General features: G+C 36.1%; 1 long non-coding RNA gene across 12 annotated transcripts; it reads left to right on the forward strand.

Moving 5' to 3' along the window:
- The first annotated feature begins 2,340 nt into the window (after window positions 1-2,340).
- LOC113347552 lies at window positions 2,341-7,296 on the forward strand. 12 transcript variants are annotated; one of them, XR_003359060.1, is made up of 14 exons: window positions 2,341-2,652; window positions 2,964-3,034; window positions 3,131-3,222; window positions 3,617-3,713; window positions 3,851-4,053; window positions 4,343-4,550; window positions 4,982-5,082; window positions 5,307-5,923; window positions 6,027-6,156; window positions 6,280-6,357; window positions 6,469-6,530; window positions 6,712-6,781; window positions 6,867-6,904; window positions 7,038-7,296. It is a non-coding gene; the product is annotated as an uncharacterized LOC113347552 (long non-coding RNA). The 12 variants fall into 12 exon arrangements; XR_003359053.1 differs by lacking the exon at window positions 6,280-6,357 and having other exon boundaries at window positions 5,307-5,530; window positions 5,788-5,923; XR_003359058.1 differs by lacking the exon at window positions 6,280-6,357 and having other exon boundaries at window positions 5,307-5,530; window positions 5,788-5,907.
- The last annotated feature ends 4,956 nt before the right edge of the window (window positions 7,297-12,252 follow it).

Genomic DNA, 12,252 nt, shown 5'->3' on the forward strand with positions numbered 1-12,252 from the left:
ACTTGAAAACAGTCCTAAAGACGGTTACGTTAGAAAATGCTAACGTCTTAGAGGATGTCATGTCGGGAGCTATGGTGGCTTCACTGCTGGTTGATATCGTTGGATGCATAGAAGATATTGCGGAGTCCATTACTGAGCTGGCTCACTTAGCGAAATTCAAAGGTGCTGATCCTGCCTTTAGGCTGGAGAAACTTAGCCAACAGTCAGAAAACATAAAGGGACAGTGCGAGCCGAGTCTGCAAATGTTTCACAAGGGAACCATGCACTCTCATCCCACCAATAATAGTGATTAGCTAAGGTCGGATACCCTTCTACCTGCATTATTGTGATTTGTAAATGGGTTTAATATGGATGATGATAGACTTACTGTTGGAGAGAATTAGTTTTTAGTAAAAGGTTTATTTTTTGGTCTTGGTGAGGTTTGATCTAATGACCTAAGGGTTTTGGGATACTTACTCATTTTTTGGGTGAATGAACGTGGAAAACTAAAGAGGTGTTCCACTATATAACCATACTTTTATGGATATAATGACAAATTAGGGTGGAACGGATGCACCAAGTCCAGTGTGTACTAGAATTTATTTTTGTAAGTTTTTAATTAGGAAATTAATTCCAAAAATATTTTCTTAAGAGTTTTTATTTATGGGATAATCCCTTTTCCAATTTTAATTATTTTACAAGAAAACTTGTTTTATCGAAAAACCAAAACCTAACTTGATTTTCCAGAAATCATCTCCTATAAATATAACTCGAAATTATTTTACACAACACACAAGAAGTGACTTATTTTATGTCTTCTTTTCTTGTCTCCTCAGTAAGCCCCGTCCTGCCCATTGGCAGTGTAGCCACCGGCTTACTCCTCCTGAGTAAACCCGGTCCCCTTCCCCACAGTAAGTTAGTAGTAATTACACGAGATCTCCCAATGTTTGAGCGGAGACTTGAACTGCTGACCTCCTATTTGAGAATCAGACTCCTGGCCAACTAGGCTAATCTCAAATGGTTTCGGTAGAGTTATTTTGATTCAGTTCTTTAGATATTAATTTTGATACATTTAACGTGTTGTTCATTGTTGCAAGACTCCAACGCTAAATCGTTAACCCATTAGTATCATAATACGAAATCATGCGTTCTGGTTGCTTTCTTGAGGGCCATCAAACCCCCAAAATTGGTTGATTGTTTTTCTCTCTGCAGCTTGAAAATTAGCTAGCGGATTCCTTACAACATTGGTAAATCAACCATGTATTTGGTGCTCTCAATAGTTACTACAAAATTAAGCTTCCAGGTTTTTTTCCTCTCTTTTTCCTGTTGTTGTCTACTGTTAAGTATGCTGCCATAACCATTGTAAAGAAATCGCCAACTTCTAATTAAGAACAAAGAGTTAAATGCATATATCCACCTTAATACGTATTGGATGGTGTAAAGATAGATAACAACGGTTTTGGTCAACACTTACCTCTAAAATGATACCCGGGTCAACCATAAAAATTGTGTTAACTAATCCGAAGCAACAGACGATCTTAAAAGATGATCTTTAACTAATTAAGAACAAAGAGTTAAATGCATATATCCACCTTAAAAGATGATCTTTTTGCTCTATTTTCCTTTCACTTTTTTATTTTTTTTTTACTTTTTTTTGCTATGTTGCTATGAAATCAAAATTTCCCTTTCGTATCCGAGAAGATGTGCCTTTAGGTTTAAGCAAGTTTCCCACATTTAACCAATGGGGAATAGTCCAGATGGCCAGGGGTCGAATCCCTCGCTGATCATGCCAAAAAAAAAAAAAATCCTCTTAGCAGGTTTCCCACATTAGACTTCTCAGTATGAAAAGTTTCCTTTGGCAACGACTCCTGGGTCACATAAGTAACAACGCACTTCCTCTAATATTTTTTTCACTTATAAAACATTGAACACATACATGAAAAGGTCCATCCTACCACGACATCACAACTAACCATTTATCGAGTTTTTTCATGCCAGGTATCTTCTTAGTCAAGCAAATGCACGGGCTTAATACGACCTTGTGCATATATATCAATGCTTATACAACCACTACACCATATCCTGGTTTTAGCACACTTCGTTTTCGAAAGTGTGCAATGGATATAGAAGTTGCAACAGTTTGGTACATGTGCACGTCAAAATATCCGTTGCGAAAATTCTGTAATTATGATTTATTAAAATAAAACCAGCGGAGTAACGTTTTTGAACGCATAGCCGTTGTACATTTTATGGCATTTTCAGTAATATACGGGTTATTTTCTTTTTAATTTCTGAATATTAAAATTTATTTCATTTAATTCTCATAACTTATTTTTTTCTCTCTCCGAGAAAGAACTCGTTTCTCTCTCAGTCTCTCTTCCAAAACCCCTCTTTCATAACCAAGAACACTGAAATCTGCGATTTCAACTTAAAAACCAAAAATCCAAACTATTTATTCTAAACACTGACATCCTAATCAAAACCCATATATCAGAAATCTAGATCTATACTATACAAACTTGAAATTTCTTAGAAACTATACAAACATGAAATTCCTTGGAAACCCTAGAAAATTGATGTTCTTCATGAAATCCGAAAAAACCCATCAATCTTATAATAGGTTATGCTTCTATTAACTAAAAATTGGTTGATTCTGACCTACTTTATCATCAGGTATAAACCCTAATTTTAGTTTCGATTATTTTTGATGATGTTGTTTGATTTTGACCTAGTTCTGTGAATAATGCCTCACAGAAATAATGGTTTTATCTTGGTAGCATTTATTTCGGTGAAGATTTCGCAATTTTGTGGATGTTATTTGTGTTTTTCCGTAGCTTCAAAGCATGTGTAATTTTTAATTTCAGTTTTGTGAATTCTTAGGTTTAATTTAGTTTGTTTTGTTGAAGTTGTTTATGATTTAGTTTATTCCAAATCATGTATGTGGAAATTGTTTGAAGGTTTTAGGTTTTGCTGCTTGGTTGTAGTGGTTGGTGATGTTGTTGATGGAGGTTGGATTCAGGAAACTGAGTTCTTTGCATTTCATGCTCACCTGATGGTAAGCATCTTGTAAGTTAGCAACTCTGGATTCAGGAAACTGGGTTCTTTTCCTTATTTCTTAACGAAGCTTCTCAAACTCTTTGCCTTATATCAGGGCCACAAAAAATGGATTACTGCCACTTCATGGGAGCCTGTACACCTGAGTATCCATGTCGCCGCTTTGCAACTTCAAGTAAAGATGGGGATGTAAGTATTTAGGACATTTCATTAGGAAGATGTGTTATTGCTCTTACTGGACATACACTTGCAGTAACTTGTGTTAAATGGGGTGGAGGCGGAATGATATATTTAAAGTACACTTATTTGTTTTTCTTAATCTGATTTGTTTCAAATATATTATTTTTTCTTGACCCATCACGGTTATTATGATCATGTTACCAGTTCCAACATATATGTATGCATCTTACTATTTTATTTCCGCCACTGACTCAAGGAGCTTAGTCAAATCATTCATTAAGTTTATATTTTATGGGTATAAATGAAACAACTGGTTTTACTTTGCATCATTTCTTTTCAAAATGACTGGCTATCTTTTTTTAACGAGAAAAGGACATAAAACTAAAGGTCTATCTGTTTTTAGGGGGGAAGTAGTGGAGCTGGAATCGAGGCGGCAAGCAATATGATGTAGAAATTCTGGATTCAACCATGATGTCCACTCCCGAATTGATCAAGTTCAGGTACAGTTACTTTTGAAGAATGTGTCCTTGTTTTTATTATAACCCAAGGAAAATGCCATTGTTAGTTGTTCTATTTGTGATTTGGTTCATCTTTGTTACTTGATGCACTATATCTATTTGTTTGCTTCTGTGTGCAGCTGCTATTAAAAGGAGCTAGCGAGAGGGGTGCCAAAAGAATCCGCCAACATATTCTCACTGATGTTCGTGATGTTTTGGATGGTTCAAGTGTAGTGTCTATTGAAACCGTTGAGAACGACCTTGCACAATTGCGAGCAAATGGTGTTGATGCACAAATTGCATCTGGTGGGGGTCGCATGAATGTCACCATGGACCGTAAGAGGTATTAGAAAATCTCTTGACCAGGCAATTGTAGCCTTAAGGCTTTATTTGCAGCAATATACCAAATATAGCTGTAAGTAGAACTTCTGTGCTGGTATATTTCCACGTAAAATAATACCTCTCAAAGTTAGGTATCCTTTCTCGTAGAACCATATAAACTAGGGCTACCCCTGGTACATTCTAAATTGCCAAACTCATACTGTGTTTGGATGTATTTGTTAAATACTGTGATTCCAACTGCTCGATTATCGAATGACATAAATGTATGTTTTTGTTGAGAATGACTTCAGCTGGGGAACTGACAGTTCTGTAAATTATTTGAATGACTGGGGTGTCGTAAAAAGAGGATGGGATGCTGCAGTTCTTGGTGAAGCACCATACAAGTTTAAGAGTGCTTTAGAAGTAGTTAAGTGCCTTACACAACAAACTCGTAACAGATGTGAAAGCGGCAAGGGAAAAGAATGATGTTTATTCTTCCAGGAAGAGGCGGAGAAAAAGGTCAGGTTTTGACAGACTTCTATTTCTCTGGATCCAATTTACAACTACAGGTTCCTTAATTACATAGATGATATCCTAACCCATTACAGTGTCATCTATTAGTCTTTGTAAAACTTATTAGACTGCAAAATGATTTGTCCCACTAATATTTCGTAAAAGTGGAAGTTCTGATGCTACCACAAACTATAGGGGTGCGTAGGCCATAGGATAAGATGAAGGCCATTTTCATCATTTCTGTGATAGCATCGATTGCTTCTAGTTCATCTAGAATTGTATATGCAGGTGCAGAATCATATATATTCATATATCTTATCCTCATCGTAGTTTGAATTTGTTGGTTCACCAGCTTTCTAGTGTTTCTTTCCTGTGATTTATCCGAGATATTTCAATTGTGGTCACCTGATTCTAACAGACTAAATTTGTTTTGCTAGGTTATGAGCATACACAGTTCATCAGATTGATTCATATTGTTCATACCCTTTTTAAGAAAAATTTGATGTGCTACTGACTTCAAGACCGCGAATACTGGCAGGTTAAGAAATTCTTATTAATCTCATGATTTTTAACTCTGAGCTAATTCCTGGGCATATGTTTCCATAATGTTTTTGGATTGGTAGTTTCTTGGATCCACAAAATATCCTCATAAATGCACGGCAATGGAAATAGAATTTCTAGTAAACCAGTAAAACTAGGTTCAAGTATACGTAATCTCATACTGATCTAGTTAGCTAATTCATTGTTTTTTCTTCTTGTCAGCTGCCACACCTCCTGCAAGTGATGGAGAAATAGATCAAGTTGGTTCCGTCTTGGATGCTCTGAATAACGCCCCCCTCCACTTATACAACCACACACCTGAAACTGAAGTTCCCATTGATTTGGTTATGACTTAAGCTAATTGAATGATGATTCGCAGGTTGAATCATGAGGTCATTAATAATGCGGTGTCGATTGCTCATTATATAGCTTATTTAAAACTTAAGGTGAGTGCTTTATGATCTTTCAAATTCAGAAACTAGGATTCTTTAGCTAAGTTAGATAATCTGAAATCTAGGGGTTTCCAATAGATTGTTTTTTATTTTGTAAATCAAACCAATTTATTGTATGAGATTGTGTCTACACTTATTAGGATCAAGAAGGTGCTACTCTACTTGTATGGGTTTATGATATGTTCATCTATTACATGCTGATGTATGAATTCTTCTTGATCGGTTGTGATGATCAATAATGTTCTTGATAGATTGTGATGATATTGAGATTACATCCAAATGATAAATGGGGTATTCTAGTTCATCTAGAATGGTATATGCAGGTGCAGAATCAATATATATTCAGGTGCAAAATCATTATATATATTCAGGTGCGAAAATCTGTCGGTAAGCTTGCAGGAACCATGTGATTTCGCGCATTTAATTTAATGCTACGGTAAATGAAACTGCAGGTCTTTATTGTTTTCCATTCTTCTTTGTTTTTTGCCAGGGAATTGTTGCATCTGCTGTTAACAGCAACGACATGGTCCAGCACTGGTGGCTCTCTATATGCCACTTCAACCTTTTGCACCTGCTTTTCTATCAAAGATTTTCCTGGGAGACGTTATTTACCTTGGCAGGTCCTACTAGTACTCAACTCCTTATATTTATTTGAAATAAAATCACAATTATAGTCATGTATAGGCTTAGGCCATTCAAACCTGAGGCTAAATCCAACTTATCTGATATCCATCTTCCAGCAGATGTTCATGATGGGTCTTCAGTTCTAATTGGCAGATATTTATCCTCTAGTTTTGCTTTTCAGATTTATTTTGTCCAGGGTAATCAGTATGAAAACTTGCATAAATCATTCCAATGAGTATTGAAGCAACATCCAATTACACTTGATCAGCCATTCGTATCTGATTTTATTTCTGAATCGATTTTTGTAGTTGATTAACTGTCTCAAACTACACTGAGCTTGCTCGATGCTATCAGAATCTCAAGGACCAAGGTTTGTGTTTATCTCCGAACCGTGTTTTATACTAGCGTGAACATTACTGTTTTCAATTAGATTTTTTGTCTTCAAAGCTTAGTAATAATAATTCATAGCTGGTGGTGGTGGGGGGATTGGGAGTGCCCATTTATTCAGATGGTGGTTATAACAAGCTTGTTTCTCTTTTATACTTATACAGATGTGCTCAGTCGATGATGGCGATGCCCAGACGTTATGGGAAGCAATTGCAGGTCATGTTTCCATATAAGGTGCAAATAGTAACCCCAGTATCTGTGCCATCACTCATTAACACATTGAATTTTACCATTAACCTTAACTTGTACCTCTTTTCAGGCCTCAAACTTAAATTTTAGACGAACATTGTTTACGAAGTAAGTTTTTTATCGAGATTTTTTTTATTTCATATGTTATGAATTGAAGCGTCAGCATTTTGGTTTCGTCAATAAACTATGAGGCTTCTGTATCAACTTCAGTTGGATTATAATTTTGTCTTGTACTCTACAGGATATTGATTTTAATACTCTTCCACTATTGGTACTTCTGATTAAAAGGTATGCGTAAACAACAGGTATTCTTATGAACTAATTCATATTTTCAAAATCAGAAACTTGGATTCGTGACCATTGTTAGTATTTATCATTGAATCAACCAAATAATTGTATGGTTTATTATAGTTCATATGTTACATGATTCAACTCGAGGAATTCATAGGATTCGTATCTGTGTTACAAACTGATATATCTTGATGGATTGTGATGACAAACTGTATGTTCATATGAAAAATTGGGTCTTTTAGTTGATCTACAATGGTATATGAAGGTGAAGAATATATATATTCAGGTGCAGAAATCCGCCAGAATTATCACCGGAATTCTTTTTTTTTTACCTGTAAATAGTGAAAAAGCGGGGGTCTAACAACACTACCCAATATTTCTCTTAGCAATCTGTACGAACAAACTCGAATATACTTTTAAGAGAATCAACAAGACTCAATCAATTAAAAGTATATCAAAGACCAATAACTTGGATGGTATCAAAGACCAATACCAATGATCAATCAATGACAATCAATAACCAAAGGTTGGATTACTCTAATTAATGATCTAACGCACAACCTGTATTATTTTAATTATAAAGATAAAACAGTATAATGCGGAAATTGAAATAACACAGATAGGGCTGAACATGGTTTCGGTTTTCCACTGGAACCGGACCAAACCAGACCAATTAGAAAGAAACCAAACCGAGTCATTTCCTAATGGATTGGTTACGGTGTAGAAAGTGAAAAACCGATAGTGTTGGTTTTGGTTTGGTTTGACCTCTAAAACAGAACCAAAAACCATTGGAAAACCGATTAATTTTTAAACTTAATTTCTACCGTTGATTTACAAGTATTAGATTATACCTATTGATTTAGAGGATAAATAGAAACCCTAAATCTAATATTTCATTATGATACTCTCCCTCTTTCTCTTTCTCCTTCTCTAAGTCGTCTCCCTTTTCCACCGCCAACTACAGCCGCTGCTACTCGACTTTTTTCTTCCGGTCTTTCTTTTTTTTTTATTTGTCAATAGCTAAATTAAGATATATTATATATCTTCTTTTGATCTCTAGAATTAGAGTAAGCTTTAACTATTCTTGATATTTTTTTTATTTTTATTTTGTCTGTAAATTTGTGTAAACTAGTACTATCGGCAACTATGATTTTTATATCTGTAAATTTGTGTTGTTTTTTTTTGGTTTTACATAATTATTGGTTACCCAAAAAACACTGGGACAAACCGAAACCAACTGGAACCAAGGTAGTTAACCGGTTTATCTCGGTCCCGAGCAAGACACTGGTACAACATTGTCTCGGGGAGATTCCGTTTTCAAATTTCGGTTCCAACTTTTATAATAAGAAGTGTTTGTTGCCAGATTCAATTAATTCCAATCCTAGTTTGAGTCAGACTAGAAGATTGAGGGAGTATTGACCCACTTAAAAGAAACATAGTATTAGTAAATCTGGTTGTTCACCTTCCTCATCATCAACACCAAATGATAATTTAGGTTAAGAAATTCAAACACAACAACAAGCAATAATACTAGAGAGTGAATTAATCTGTTTAATTTTTGTACTTGAGATTAATCCACTCAATTTAAAAAAAATTTATATATATATATATTCCGGCCAAAATTCCGACCGAAAAACGCGTTTCCGGCCGAAATTAACAAAATCTCGTCTTCTTGGACCGAAATCCGGAATTTCGCCGAAATTTCGGCCGAGATGGCCGAAATCGACTACATAGACTGGAACCATTTGGAAACTGAACCAATGGTTAATGGATTGGTTTGGTTTAGATTTTTAGAAACCAATAGTATTGGTTTCGGTTTTGGTTTGGCTAGAAACCGAACCAAAACCGACCATGAACAGCCCTAAACACAGACGCCAAAAATTTTGTTAACGAGGAAACCGCAAATGCAGAAAAAACTCGGGACCTAGTCCAGATTAACACACATTGTATTAAGCCGCTATAGACACTAGCCTACTCCAAGCTAACTTCGGACTGGACTGTAGTTGAACCCCAATCAATCTCCCACTGATCCAACGTACAGTTATGCTCCTACGCCTCTGATCCCAGTAGGATACTGCGCACTTGATTCTGTTAGCTGATCTCACCCATAACTAAGAATTTCTACGACCCAAAATCGCAGGCTTTGGCAATAAACAAATCTGTCTCACACACACAAGTCTATCAAAGGATCAATCTGTCTCCCACAGATAAACCGTAAAGGTTTTGTTCTGTCTTTTGATAATAATCAAGGTGAACAAGAACCAATTAATAATCCGGTCTTATATTCCCAAAGAGCAGCCTAGAATTATCAATCACCTCACAACAATCTTAATCGTATGGTAGCGAAACAAGTTGTTGCAGAATCACAAACAATGAGACGAAGATGTTTGTTATTACTTTTTATATCTTTCCTATCGGAGATATCAATCTCAAGCCAATCAATCTGATTGTACTCGTACGATAGCAGATGCAAGATCAAATCACACAACTACGATAACAGTAGTATCGGTCTGGCTTCACAATCTCAATGAAGTCTTTAAGTTATTAACCTGGTTTTTAAAGAAGAAAACCAAAGGTTAAAGGAGAATTGACTCTAGCACGCAAACTAGTATCACACTTAAGGTGTGGGGATTAGTTTTGCACAATATTAGATGTCTCCTTTACATAGTCTTTCAAGTCAGGGTTTGCAATCAATGTTAACTTAGTAACAAAGCATTCAATATTCACCGTTAGATGAAAACTTGATTTAGATTCAAGCTAATATTTCTCAATCGTTAGATCGAAAACTTAGCTTGCTACACACACTTGACAATGCACGTTTCTAGGTTTGTTAACCGTATCCAAACGTTTGCACTTGTTGGTTCAACAATAGTTAACCAAAAGGTTAGCCATATGAGCATTTCATATCAACCATGTTCTTCTTCACCATAAGCAGTTCAAATGACTTCAAATAACTAGTTAGAGAGTTGTTCAATTGTAAGGAAATCTTATGTGCTACACAAGACACAATTGAAGCAAAGATGATTTGATTCACTTGAATCGGTTCATGAACTTTTATAGCCATGGTTTGCAAACTGCATTCCTTAGTCTTTTTAAGTTTAAGTTCAGAAATCATTTTAAGATATATAACCTTCTCAAGTTCGCAGACTAGGTTCGCGGACTTAAGTTACTGCGCAGAGTTTACAAAATCCAGCAGAAATTCTCGGGTATGAGAACTTCGCCGGTTCGCGAACTGAGCTTCACGCAAGTTGTTTGTCAACTCCAGCAGAAATTCTCGGGTTTGAGAACTTCGGCAGTTCGCGGACTTGGCTCACGCCATTCTTCCGGTACTCTTGATCAACAAAGTTCGCAAACTTTGGTTCAAGGAAAAGGACTTGTACATAAATGTGTTTCCACAACAATGATTATGTCCACCATTGGTTATGTAATCTAAACTCTCTTTTCAGTCATTGAAACATTCTTAGAGGACGTTATATAGTTGTTACATCATTTCTCGTCAAAGCAATTTTCAAGATGATTGAAACATTTCATGACTTTCATCACATGGTAAAGATAAACTTGATCGAAGCGAAAAGCTTGCCAACAAATATTTCGAGATATCGATAGGCGAGGTATACTCGGATCGAAACACCAAATGTGTCTAATCCAAGTATATATATATAGCATACGACTTCTTGTCTCAAAGACTAGGAGATAGAGTAGATAGACTTTTGAGTGATAAATAAGTTCAAGTCGTCGCATACCTTTTTGTCGAGAAGTTCCACCGGTTCCTTGAGTAGTTCTTCTACTTGTATGATGAATCGTCATGAAGTCCTTGAGCTCAACTACACTTTCTATCCTAGTCCGAGACTTAGCTATAATAGACTAGAAATCAAGACTTATAGTTTTGATCACTAACATTGACAAACATGCTTGAGATAGCAACGCATGCGAGTTCGACCGAGCAATGCTCTAACAAATAGTTTTACAACGTATATAAATGTTGCTCAAATTTGTCTAGTACGTTGCCTAAATTAGTGTAAACGTTGCACAAATTCAAGAATCCGTTGCACAAATTGGAAAATAAAACGTTGTTGAACATGGTGTGCAACGTATATATCAGTTGGGCAAATTAATTTGTGCAACGGATATATACGCTGCACCAGAATTTTCTACGCCATATTACCAACGGATATTGGCGTTGGTTAAATTCATTGCGACGCTTATATCCGTCCCAAATCGTTTGTTTTGGTGTAGTGAACAGTAGTGTTTGTTGTGTCACCCAGCGGCCAGGATATATTGGATTTTCTAACTACTGGCTTTGATCTTCCCTCCCCTCCTAGAATAACTTGCTGGATTCTAGGAGGGGAGGGAAGATCACAACCAGTAATTAGAAAATCCAATATATCCTGGCCGCTGGGTGACACAACAAACACTATTGTTCACTACACCAAAACAACCGATTTGGGACGGATATAAGCGTTGCAATGAAATTAACCAACGCCGATATCCGTTGGTAATATGGCGTAGCAAATTTTGGTGCAACTTATATATCCGTTGCACAAATTAATTTGCCCAACGGATTTTGGCGTTGCACCAAAATTTGTTACGCCATATAACCAACTGATATCGGCGTTGGTTAAATTCATTGCAACGCTTATATCCGTCCCAAATCGGTTGTTTTGGTGTAGTGAAAAGTAGTGTTTGTTGTGTCACCCAACAAACATGATATATTGGATTTTCTAATTATTGGTTGTGATCTTCCTTCCCCTCCTAGAATAATTTACTGGATTTAGTTAATCCAATGGCTGTCCTTCCCAGGCGTCGCCAGGTGTATTAAATTTATTTCTTAATTGCTGATTCATTTGCCGATTCAGAACTTGGATTTTCCATTATGTAATGGAAGTTACGACACAGCTGTGGCATTCTCTTTTCAACACCAGATTGATATTTTAATCGACCCCATTACACTCTCTTAATGTTCCGATTAATGGTGATTTCATCGTGTTTTGGGTCATTTATTTATTTCTCTTACTTCCGTATTCAATAGAGGATCAGAATCCCTAGGATGCCTTTGTATTCTCCCCTCAACCAAAGAAGGTATTTCCAATCAAGATTTATTTTTGGCTACTACAAAAAAGAAGCGCTCATCTTTGCATTAATTCGATCCTCTCGATAAAATGTCA

Source organism: Papaver somniferum, chromosome 2, assembly GCF_003573695.1.
Source record: "Papaver somniferum cultivar HN1 chromosome 2, ASM357369v1, whole genome shotgun sequence".
Taxonomy (NCBI): Eukaryota; Viridiplantae; Streptophyta; class Magnoliopsida; order Ranunculales; family Papaveraceae; genus Papaver; species Papaver somniferum.